The 12,589-nt window shown below is 50.6% G+C and overlaps 1 protein-coding gene across 2 annotated transcripts in view; it reads right to left on the bottom strand.

Moving 5' to 3' along the window:
• The window catches only part of LOC135050204 (interferon alpha/beta receptor 2-like), an 86,474-nt gene extending 74,142 nt beyond the window's left edge, over positions 1–12,332 (bottom strand). The window contains exon 1 of one of the 2 annotated variants that reach the window (XM_063956457.1): positions 12,091–12,332. The gene's annotated coding sequence lies outside the window, so the exon portion shown is untranslated. The remainder of the gene's footprint in view (positions 1–12,090) is intronic. The other variant, XM_063956456.1, reaches the window with a different exon arrangement.
• Positions 12,333–12,589: the final 257 nt, after the last annotated feature.

Raw genomic sequence — 12,589 nt, 5'->3', positions numbered from 1 at the left:
TGGATGTAAATCATTACAGCGCCTTCTGTTACACGGTGTCATGCTGCTTTGGGGGCGTTACGTAGCAGAGGAAGCCTTCTCCACGGATGTGCTGTTCCCAACCAGGTTTTTAAGAACAATAAAATTCATTAAAATGTGGCTGTAGCAGACAGCAGGCAACGGGTGTGGATCATTGCATCGACAGGTTCTAGGTCGACAATGTTTCAGTCAACAGGCACTAGGCCGACAGGGTTGGAAAATCGACAGGGGTTCTAGGTCGACATCGTCTAGGTCGACAGTTCAAAAGGTCGACAGGAGTTTTCCATGTTTTTTTGGTGTCATTTTCTTCGTACAATGACCAAGAAGTCCAATTAGTGCACCGTGTCCCCTCGCATGGCGAGCAAACTTCGGGCAAGGTGCCTCGCGCAGCTACCGTTGCACTCGGCACAGATTATCATTCCAATCGTAGTTCACGTGGATCGTTAAGTATGAAAAAGTTAAAAAAAAAAAGTTTTTTTTTTTTAAAAAAAAAGTCACCGGAGCGTGGCCTGACGGGCAGACTGGAAGGACGTGCCTGAGGAGAGCTCCTGATTCCAGATCCAAAAACGCCCTATAACGACCCCTAACGGGCCCATATACGGATCCAATCCACTCCAGCTGCCTTAACTAATCCCCCCTGCATCTGTTAAGCCTAGTCCCGGAGCCGGAGGAGGCCTCCTGCCTCCTTGCGGGTTGGGGCCTAGGTGCTGAGCTCAAGCCGGGGGCTGGATTTTGGAGCAGACCCCGCTCGGGACGACGGGACCCGGCGGGAAAGACTACAACCTGCTGACCACACTGCGGCCTCACCAGCGGACACTACAAGTGCAGTGCCCCGCTATCGTCTGCCGGAGAGAGGGATCGGAAGCGGGCGGCGGCCTGCACGGAGCTCTGAGGGGGCTGTGGCGTCTGCCGCGATCCGCCGGAGGCCGGAGGCAGGCCCCCCCACTGGGCGACGGACGTCGGCGGCGGCGATTCCCCGCTACACCGGGACCACCTGTACTACATATTCCCACACCCTGCAGGATCCACCACGCAGGCCTGCGGAAGACAGTGTGGAGGCTGGCGGCCATCTTGTTACAGAAGCTAGGGATACGGGTGCGGCCCTCGGCGGCCAAAGGTGAGACTGGGGGACCCTGTGTGTCGGCTGGTCCGCGGATAGGAGCCCCCCTATGTTGACCCTTGTAGGATACTTCATCCATACACCCCCGACCTGCAGAAATAGAACGGGAGGCCCGCTGTGCCCGGAGCCCGTCGCCTGGCAGTACTTCACTGTCCCCCACCGCAGGCTCAGCTAGAACAGCCCAATCCACCCAGGCCTACAGTAAAAAAGACCGGAAGGGTCCCTCTGGCCCTGATTCTTCACCAGCCCAGGGTATTCTACCACAAAATCTATCCCTCATTTATTATGCTCTGCTGCACCCTTGATTTCTGAGCCTGGAGCTCCACCTACTGGCAGCCCTTATGCCTGATTCCAGCTGCAGGCTGAACACTCTATCGCCCATAATGTGATACATCGGGATATGCCCTGAGTTTCGGAGTCGCCTATGTCACAACATTGAAGCTGCTCCCTCCCCACCACCGGGACCGCCTTAAACACACCGCTGCAACGATTCGCTCTAATCAACATATACACACGCATGCTCAACATGACTAAAGGCAACAAAAAGCAACAGGGGGCAACGGCGACCCCGAGCCTGAAAAAATATGCCTACTCAAGTACCAAAACATCAGGACAAGAGGCTGCGTCACAACCTGACGTATCAGACTCGGAGGACTCCGACCATTCTCCTCTGACCCGTAAGGATCTCCACATGCTTTTCCGCGAAATCAAGGAGACAAGGAAATCTGTACAGGCGGTACAGGCGGAGGTTCATACCGCTATTACCTCTCTTAAAGCCGACATCACAGACCTGGGGGACAGGACGGACCACTTGGAGTCCAAAATGGATGAAGTGGCCGCTTTTCAGCAGGGATTAGAGGATGACGTCCATACCCTGAGACAAGAAATGCGCCTAATCCTGGAGCACCAGGAGGACCAGGATAATCGGGCGCGACGGAATAACCTTCGCATCAGGGGGATCCCCGAGGAAATTGATATGGCTTCCCTCCCCGGCTTTCTCAGGAAACTGTTTGTTCATCTCTCGCCCTCAACCCCGGTAGACCAGTTTCTGTTGGATAGGGCCCACAGGGCTCTCCGCCCCCGATCTCAAGACCAAGCCCAACCCAGAGATGTTATACTCCGATGCCACTATTATTCGGCTAAAGAGGACTTGCTCCGGGAGACTAGGAAGCTTCCCAAGCTGGACTTTCTAGGACATTCCCTTCAAATATTTCAGGACATTGCTCCTAGTACACTACTCAAAAGAAAGGAACTCCGTCCCATCACTATGGCTTTACGCGACAAGGGCATTCGATATAGATGGGGATTCCCCTTTCGCATACTAGTATGGCATCATAACCGCCTCCACTCGGCTAGGGACCTAGCCGAGGCTAAAGATCTCCTCCGCAACCTAGGCGTCACTCCATCTCCAGCCATGCCCGAGTCTCCAATGCGGTTAAATGAAGCTCCTTCTGTAGAAACGGCCGACACTCCGAGACGATCCCTGAATCGCGACTGGACACGGGTCCCCTCAACGCGGAAATCCGCCTCTGTTGGCCACGACTCCTGAGGACAGTCCAGCTTAAATGTTATTCTACTCTGCTATCCTATATCGCCTATGTGTGTGTTTACTTTTTTTCAGATATGCCCTCCCCCTGCTCCTGCCCCAACTTTGTCCCGCCTCCCCGCACCAAATGTTTTGCTGCTCAGATACAGCGACCCACAGTGGCCGCTGTTATTTTGCTAGATAATTTAGGAGGAGGTGGAATGGGGGAGCAGCTGTATTCGCATATACTCCCCTTAAGGTAGATTCCCAGACTCGGGGCACTGTAATGAGTGCCCGCTACCCATGTTACGTCTGGCTCGGCCAGGCCGCGTCCCCACAAATGGGTCCTATACCCTAGACCGGTCGATGTCACATTGTGACCCCCCTTGGTTTCCCCTTGACCGGCACGTATGGCCAGATGCCGTTTTTTCTGGCCTCCAACTTTCCTCTTTTCCCTGTCTTTCCCACGTTCTGTCCTTCCTGTTTCTATCTCCAACTCGGTATATGTGTTTTTTCTTTTCCTTTGTCCGCCAATGTATAAATACCGACCATATACTGCATGCATTCATATTGTTTTTGTCCTGGATTTTCGTAGGGTTGCGGTGTCCGGAGGGAGGTGGTGAAGCGTTTCGAGACCCGGTCGAACATGGCTCTTAAAGTCTATTCGCACAACGTCAAAGGTTTGAACAGTCCTAACAAACGCACCAAACTTTTCCTCTCCCTTAAGCAGGCCAAAGGTGACTTAGTTTTCCTACAGGAAACTCACTTTAAGAAATCCCTACACCCTGACCTAAAATCCAAAGCTTACCCCCTTACGTTTCATGCATGCGATGCCACACATAAGAAGAGGGGGGTCTCTATCCTGATAGCGGCTCACCTTACGTTTGAATTGCTGGACAGTCATGCAGATAAAGCGGGTAGATGGCTTATTCTAGTGGGGAAGCTGAATGATACCATATGTACCCTAATAAATATATACGCCCCAAATCAAAACCAAGCTACATTCTTCGGGAGACTAGGTGCACAACTAACTAGATTCGGTAGAGGAGAAGTCATCATGGCTGGAGATTTTAATGAGGTACTAGATGCCTCCCTAGATAGGTCATCCCCTCCCAGTCCCCGGTCCCCCCGCTACTCCAGACCGACTGTGGCGTCACTAGCTCTGCTAGACCTTCTGAAAACCCACTTACTATTTGATTCCTTTAGGGTATCTGAACCACTGACCAGAGACTACACCTTCTATTCCTCTGTACACAAGACCTACTCTAGAATTGACATGATCCTACTCAGCCGGGATATCTCCTCTAAACTGAAATCTGCCAGTATTCTCCCTATGATATGGTCTGACCACTGCCCTATCACTGCCGATCTCCAATCTATTACACCACGCCCTCCCCCCATGTCCTGGCGTCTGAACGACTCCATCTTACACAATCAGGAAGTCGCCACTCAAATCAAAGTCTGCCTAGCCGATTACTTCCTTCTTAACGACCTCCCAGAGATTTCCCCAACTACTTTGTGGGAAGCACACAAAGCGGTTCTCCGAGGCCACCTGATAAGCCAGGCGGCTAGGTTCAAAAAATCCCGTGAGCTCAGCTTCCTTTCCCTCTCTACGAAACTCCAGGCCCTTGAGCGTCAGCATAAACTCTCTCCCACTTCGTCTAACTTAGCGCCCCTACTAGAGGCTAGGAACGCACTATCACTTTCTCTGTCAGAACGCACGGCGAAGACTCTCCAGAGGCTTAACCAGACCTTCTACGAGAAAGGCGATAAAGCCGACAGAATCTTGGCATCCCGCCTCAGAGCACAAAGATCCCGTAATAATATACTAGCGATAAATACTGAATCTGGGGAACCTACATATGACCCAGAGGGCATAAACAAGATATTCCGTGATTATTACACCAAGCTATATAATTTAAACCCCAAGACCCCGAGTCCCGACCCTCCTGATGCGTTAATCTCAGAATTCCTACGCCGAGCCGATCTCCCCCAACTGTCTGCCACAGACTCTGTAGACCTGAATAGAGACATCACGGAGGAGGAAATATCGGCCGTCCTGAGAAACCTTAAATCTTCTAAGGCCCCTGGCCCTGATGGCTTCTCGGCCTCATACTACAAAAAATTTGCACCCCTGTTGGTCCCCCATCTTCGAGTACTGTTTAACGCAGTCCTACATGGCGCCCCATTTCCAAGTACTATGCTGGAGGCCAGAGTAATAGTCATACATAAAGAGGGCAGAGACCCACGAAATTGTGCTAATTATCGCCCCATATCCTTATTGAATCTTGATATTAAAATCTATGCAAAGATCTTGGCCACCCGCCTTAATGGTGTGCTATCTGAACTGATACACTACGACCAGGTGGGATTTATCCCAGGACGCCAGGCCAGAGACAACACTAGGAAAGCAATTGACATTATCCACCTGTTGAATAATAGGCAAACCCCATCTATTATTCTATCACTCGATGCAGAGAAGGCGTTCGACCGTATCTCATGGCCGTTCTTACTGCAGACTCTCCAGGCATTCGGGATATCGGCGGAATTTTTGACGGGGGTCTCTGCACTCTATTCCTCCCCAATAGCAAAAGTCCTCACCAACGGGATATTGTCCCCTTCCTTCCCATTGGCTAATGGAACTAGACAGGGATGCCCTCTCTCCCCCCTGGTGTTTGCCATGGTCATTGAACCATTGGCAGCCATGATAAGGAAGTCCAGTAATGTTCGAGGAGTGCAGATGGGCTCAAAGGAGTCTAAGATTTCGCTCTTCGCTGATGATGTCTTATTATCCCTAACCCAGCCGCAGTCATCCCTCCCCGCCCTATACGAAATAATAGAGGAATATGGTTCCCTCTCAGGATATAAAATAAACTATTCTAAATCCGAAGCCATGTTGCTCCACGTCCCTGGAGACCTCAGGCGCTCCCTGCAGTCCTCCTATGACTTACGATGGCAGACCAATAAGATTAAGTACCTAGGTGTCTATATCACCTCCCATTATAACTCCCTATATTCTGAAAATTTTCCGCGAATACTGAGCAAGATTAAATCAGATTTGACAAGGTGGAGGACACACATCATATCCTGGCTGGGTAGGATAATTGCCCTCAAAATGACAATCATGCCACAACTTCTATATCTATTCCAAACCCTACCTGTGAGGGTGCCAGAGAAGGTCCTCAGGGATGCCCAGGCCTCATTTGTGAGGTTTGTATGGAACGACAAACCCCCACGGATTGCCTTTAATACACTTCGGCTCCCTCGCTCTGCGGGTGGCCGAGGGCTCCCCGATATCAAATTCTATTATCTGGCCAGCCATCTTAGCCAAATGGTGGCCTCATATGCGCCCCGTGGCAGTATTGCCTGGGTTGATCTTACCGCACTTTCTATGGGAATCCGTTCGATGGCTTCGCTGTGGGGCCTGGGCAAACCACATCTGCTGGCTCACAGGGACATCCCTCCCTCCCTTAAGTTTCACCTGTCTACCTGGCACAAGGCTATTACGAAATACAGCTTATCTTCCCCACACTCCCCCCTTACACCCATCTGGGACAACCCGGCTTTCCCTGCCGGGGTCCCTCCTCGTAAATTTACGGCTTGGTTTAATGCCCGGATCCTTGTGGTCCACGACTTATCCCTACAAGGCCAATGGATGTCATTAGACGATATCAAATCTAAATTCCCCTCACTCTCTCCTCCCTTCTTTGAATATTTCCAACTTCGTCACTTCCTCCTATCCCTGCCGCAGACTGATGCCCAGCGGGACCTCACACCCTATGAGTCGTTATGTCTTGCAAAGCCCGTAAGCGGAGGGCTAATATCGCAAATATATACCCTGTTGGTTGGGATTTTCTCTGGGCTGCAGACCCGCCACGAGCGGGAGTGGGAGAGGGACTTGGGTCCCCCCCCCGACGAATCCTGTTGGGAGGAGGTACGAGAGGGCATCGCCAAGAGCTCGATCTCTACCCGACTCAAGGAGACATCCTATAAATTGTATTACCGGTGGTACTATACACCAGATAAACTATCCCGGATGTTCCCCTCTGCCACCCCGGTATGTTGGCGGGGATGCGGCCTACGGGGCACTCTCCTCCATATTTGGTGGACATGCCCACGTATCGCTACCTACTGGAAAAAAGTACTGGACATATTGAACTCAATAACTGGGCTTAAACTTACACTAGACCCATGGATGTTCTTGTTGGCCCGTCCGATCCCGGACCTTGACCCCCTACTGAATAAATTAATTTCCCATATATTAGTAGCGGCTAAGTCTTTGATTGCCAAAAACTGGAAATCCCCCGCCCCGCCCACGATCCCCGCCCTGAACAACCATATCTGGTTCGTAGCCAATATGGAAAAAATCACCTATTACCTGCATGACTGTCCCCACAAATTTGAATTAGTTTGGGGTCCCTGGATAGCCGCGCGGTCTTCCTTAAACGGGACTCAGGCCTGTCCTCTGACCCCACCCCATTAACCCCCGAATGGGATCCACTCGGGCCCTCCCTCTGGACACCGCCAAGCAAGCAAGCACTCTCGAATCCGCTGTGACTGTGCACAGATACATGCCCTGCAGGTACGCTTATCCTATGTGATTTGTAGTGCATGTGTGGTTTATGGATACCCCAGCTGTTGTGCCCCCATTGGAGCATAGAACAGCTCTGAAGCCCCCTTTCTCCCCTTCTTATTTCTTTTTTGTTCCCCTTTCCCCCCTCCCCTTTTCCTCTACCCGCTGTTGTTCCCAGTTACCCCACCTATACGCTCCCCTCTCGAGGAGAAATGTTACTACATGTTTAACTATATACAAAAAATTGGAAAACTGACGCCTTGAAGACTGTTGAGTGCTCTTTATTATGACATTGTTTTTGTACCATGTGATGTTGATTTTGCAGTCTCTCTTGGTGTAAATAAAGAAAATCGTTAAAAAAAAAAAAAAAAAAAAGTCACCTTTTGACCTGTCGACCTAGAACATGTCGACCTAGTGACTGCCGACCAATAGTGGTCGACCTAAACACTGTCGACCTAGACAGTCGACCTTCAGACCGATTCCCGCAGGCAACACGGCAGCAGGACAGGTAGATTTCAATAACAGCCACCTGAAAGATAGGTGGTCACTCTCCCTCTCAGATTCCAGATGAGCTGGATGGAGCCATCCCCAGACTAAACAGTCCCTATATAAGGGCAGGGATTGTAAGGCTCTTTACTCCGAGGGGTTATACAGGTTGAGTCTGCCTTATCCAAAATGCTTGGGACCAGAGGCATTTTGGATATGGGATTTTTCCGTATTTTGGAATAATTGCATACCATAATGAGATATCATGGCGATGGGACCTAAATCTAAGCATAGAATGCATTTATGTTACATATACACCTTATACACACAGCCTGAAGGTCATTTTAGCCAATATTTTTTATAACTATGTGTATTAAACAAAGTTTGTGTACATTGAGCCATCAGAAAACAAAGGTTTCATTATCTCAATCTCACTCAAAAAAGTCCGTAATTTGGAATATTCCGTATTTCGGAATATTTGGATATGGGATACTCAACCTGTATTGCTAACCTGCAGACGAAGGTCCGGTTCGCTTTAAGGGATCTTTAGCAGGTATAACTATTTCAGGGACAAGGACTAGATTAAGAGGCTGAGTTTCTGTTGCATGCAAGCAGCAGTATTTGCTGGCAGCCAGAGTTACTACCTTACGCTAATGCAATAATCTGTAGGGCTAATGGGGGGGTTTGTGCGTGTGCAAGTGGAACCACCTAACGCTCGTTGATTTTGCGGCAACCGCTGCAACCTTCATTATCAGTACCGGCACTTGCACCAGCCACATTCCCCATATGCTCTTGTAACCTGTACACAGGACACGCCAGCACACTCCAACAACACAGGGAGCTTCCATGCGACTGCATTGTTCCCACCCCGAAATGCTCAATTTCACTGAACGACAGAATAGAACAGACATACGCAAAAATGTGTAAATTCGTATCGGTGCGTGTGCTGTATGCAAAAACTCGCCATTTGCACCCATCAGATGCGTCTGAATCAGGCCCTACGGCTGGAAACTTGTGAGCACCACTTACAGCGGTATGCAGTCAATTTGCCGGCTGTCGTGATCCTGGTGGTGAGGATACCAACGGCGGAATCCCGACACCCGCTGGAATGCCGGCGGTCGAAATCCAGAACGCCGCCCGGAATCCCCACTTGGTAGATTAGTGTGGAGACCGAAGGTCGCCACCGGGTCCAAGGTGCAGCGAGCCCCGCAAGGGGACACGCTGCGCTCGCCGCCATTATGTCAGCTGTTGGGAATCCGGCGTCGGTCTTCTGACCGCCGGGATATCATACTCATTCCCTTACTGCACTGGCAATGTTCAAGAGGATGTGATCCAAGGAGAAAGCAATTTTACAATCTTTAATATCATCTAAAACATGCAGTTGGGGAAGTGGGATAGATTCTTCAAGATATATGGCAGGGTGCTTGGGTATTTTCCCATATAAACCCCTCCCCTACATTATTAGAGGTATGTAGTTTGGGTTTTTTAAAAATCCAAATCCTCACAAATTTGGGATCTTCCTGTAATGTCAAATCTGGGATCATTCGGGGGGGGGGGTCATTCCGACCCGCTCGCTGCGTTTTCACGCAGTAGAGCACACGGGTCCCTGTTGCGCCTTTGTGCGCCTGCGCATGTGGCACGGCCGACAGCCGTGGCAGGACAGCGATCGCCTCTGCCTGATTGATAGGCAGAGGCGATCGATGGGCGGTAGAGGCCAAACAGCGGCGTTAGGCTACTCCTCGCTCCCTGGTCCGCAGCGACTGCATATGACGTCACGCAGCCGCTGCGGCCCGCCCCCCCAGTACGGTCCGGCCACGCCCGCATTGGCCGGACCGCGCCTACGAAACGGCGGCCTAACGCCGCTGTTTGGCCTCTACCGCCCATCGATCGCCTCTGCCTATCAATCAGGCAGAGGCGATCGATGGGCGGTAGAGGCCAAACAGCGGCGTTAGGCCGCCGTTTCGTAGGCGCGGTCCGGCCAATGCGGGCGTGGCCGGACCGTACTGGGGGGGCGGGCCGCAGCGGCTGCGTGACGTCATATGCAGTCGCTGCGGACCAGGGAGCGAGGAGTAGCTCCCGGCCAGCTCGCTAAAGCTGCGCTGGCCGGGAGTTACTTCTGAAGTGCCAAGGGCATCGCCGCTGTGCGATGCCTTTGCACTTCTGCGAGGGGGGCCGGACTGACATGCGGGGCGGACTAGCCCCGTGCTGGGCGTCCCCCCGCATGTCAGGAAAGTTGATCATAGCTGCTACGATCAACTCAGAATGACCCCCAATATCAGGGGGCAAAACAGACTGTAAAATGAAAGTTATTGGTGTTAATAATACTATAGGAACAAAAGCTGGTCCAAATGACATGAATTTAGCATTTTTTTTTTATTTTTCAAAAAAATCTAAACCAAATCTGGGCCAAAAAACTTGAGGGTGGTTTTGCCAAAAATAAAAACCAAAACACTGAGGGTGGTTTTGGTAAAACCAAAACACGATGGTCCGCGGCACATCTCTAGACAATTTAGGGGAACTAAGACAGGGCAGATCAAAACAAAACCCATTTCCTGTTCAGTTTAAGTTTCAACATCAATTACAGGATTTAATATGTCTGTGCAGCTCGGCGTAAGTTCATCCCAGTCACCCGGAGGGAAGTTGGCGTTTCGAGGCCCCCCCCCCCCCCCCCCCTCAATAAGAAAAACGGGGGACTGGAACCCGCAGTGAATTGGCAGGACTCCAGCTATGCTGAGTGACAACAGCTGGTGTGTCAGGATCTCAGACTCACGAGATTCAGTCATCTGCAGCATGCAGAATCAGCGACCAGCGGTGGGTCCCATCTCACAGTCCAGCTGCAGGTGCACCGTCTCTTGCTACAGCGCAGGCTGAGCGGTACCAGATGAGATCCGTCCTGTCCCCTATTACAGGTGTTAGCGGGGTTCCTCGGATAGAGCCAATTAACTATGCAGCAGCAGTAGGTGCAGCGCAGAGCTCCAATGGAAGCGCAGCGGTCACACTTGGATAATGCTGTGAACAACACAGGAGCTGCAGTGCACACAAGTGTCCCTTCAGGGCTTGGAGCCCGAACGCAGGCGACACCATTGCCTCTGGGAGTTACACCCCTGCGTTTCTGTCTCTATAGAAGTATGTTTGTAGATTTTGAAATTATATTAACATAAAATACATAATATCGGAGCATTTTCCAAAACTATAGTTTATAAACAGAACAACTAGACAAACATTGATCGGGTAAAAACCCACCATAGATGTACGTGTGGTAAAGACCATAATAAGATTAATAGGGATATTGGTGGTCATTCCGAGTTATTCGCTCGCTAGCAGTTTTTAGCAGCCGTGCAAACGCTATGCCGCCTCCCACTGGGAGTGTATTTTAGCTTAGCAGAAGTGCGAACGAAAGGATCGCAGAGCGGCGGCAAATTTTTTTTGTGCAGTTTTAGAGTAGCTCCAGACCTACTCAGCGCTTGCGATACTTCAGACTGTTCAGTTCCTGTTTTGACGTCACAAACACGCCTTGCGTTTGACCAGCTACACCTGCGTTTTTCCTGGCCCGCCTGCGTTTTCTCAAACACTCCCTGAAAACGGTCAGTTGACACCCAGAAACCCCCACTTCCTGTCAATCACTATGCGGCCAGCAGTGCGACTGAAAAGCTTCCCTAGACCTTGTGTGAAACTACATCGTTAGTTGTAATAGCACAACGCGCTTCTTTGCCTCATCGCTGCACAGCGAACGAATGCAGCTACCGATCAACTCGGAATGACCCCCATTATTCAGTTTAATGGAGGGGGGAGAGAATATTTTGGCAAACAGCAGAATGGCAAAATGACACCGACAGTGAGAACAGCGTGCACCAGATAAATGACAAAGTAGCTCTATCCCAGGGGAGCCGCTGGGTATCTGGCAGATAGCCTGCAATACTGCCCTACGGCTGGATGCGATACAATATGACAATGTTGCACAGTTCTCCTCTGTAACACAACAGTGTAAAGCAGAATGATACAGAGCGGGGGGAATGGAAGTTACCCATCAGTAGATTGCAAAAAAAAAAATTCTCAAACTTTCCACAATTTTTCAAACTTTTTCTTTTAAACCAGTTCTGAGTAATGCGCTTCCCTCTAATCACTAGTGGTGCACGAATTATAGGGGGCCAACAAGACAGGGCACGAGCTCACACAGTGTAAGGATTATAGGATAGATAGATAGATAGATAGATAGATAGATAGATAGATAGATAGATAGATAGATTCTATATAAGAAGCCAGAGCTATATGTTAGTAAAGCTGTGCATCCCCAGCTGCTGTGGGACCACAAGTGCCAGAATAGCCTGCAGCCACAGCCTATGATGATGTACACATCATGATGATTACCTGCTTGGTACTCCCCGGTCAGTCCCGTTCCCAGCGCCCAGCCTCCTCCTGTGCAGGCAGCCGGCCAGTGGCACGGTAGATGCTAGAATCAAGTGGGCTAGGGAACTTTTCCGTAAGGGGGAGGAGTTACGACGCAAGGGGGGAGGAGCTAGGCCAGCGGGATAGTTCCTCTACTCCCAGTGGCACCCCTGGTTCAGCCTCAGGAACTTGCTGCTAGTAATGATGCCGTTACTTTCTCTTTCTGTCCTCAGCCAATAGCGAGACGTAAGGCGTGCTCTGATTGGACGTAGTGAAATGACTGACACCAGATCGGACGAATGACGGTAGAGCAGGAGGAAGAATGTCTGATTACGTACATACATTTCCCCTGCAGCTCAGCAGCAGCAGCAGTCAGTGGCTGTGTGTATGTGTGTGTGCTATGGCCGGGGTTATATGGCAGCAACTGATAGCGTCACAGTATGTTCATATGGACTTATCCAACCAGAGTGTATATAGCTAG

Source organism: Pseudophryne corroboree, chromosome 2, assembly GCF_028390025.1.
Source record: "Pseudophryne corroboree isolate aPseCor3 chromosome 2, aPseCor3.hap2, whole genome shotgun sequence".
Classification (NCBI taxonomy): domain Eukaryota; kingdom Metazoa; phylum Chordata; class Amphibia; order Anura; family Myobatrachidae; genus Pseudophryne; species Pseudophryne corroboree.
This window is presented reverse-complemented; position numbering and strand designations above follow the sequence as displayed.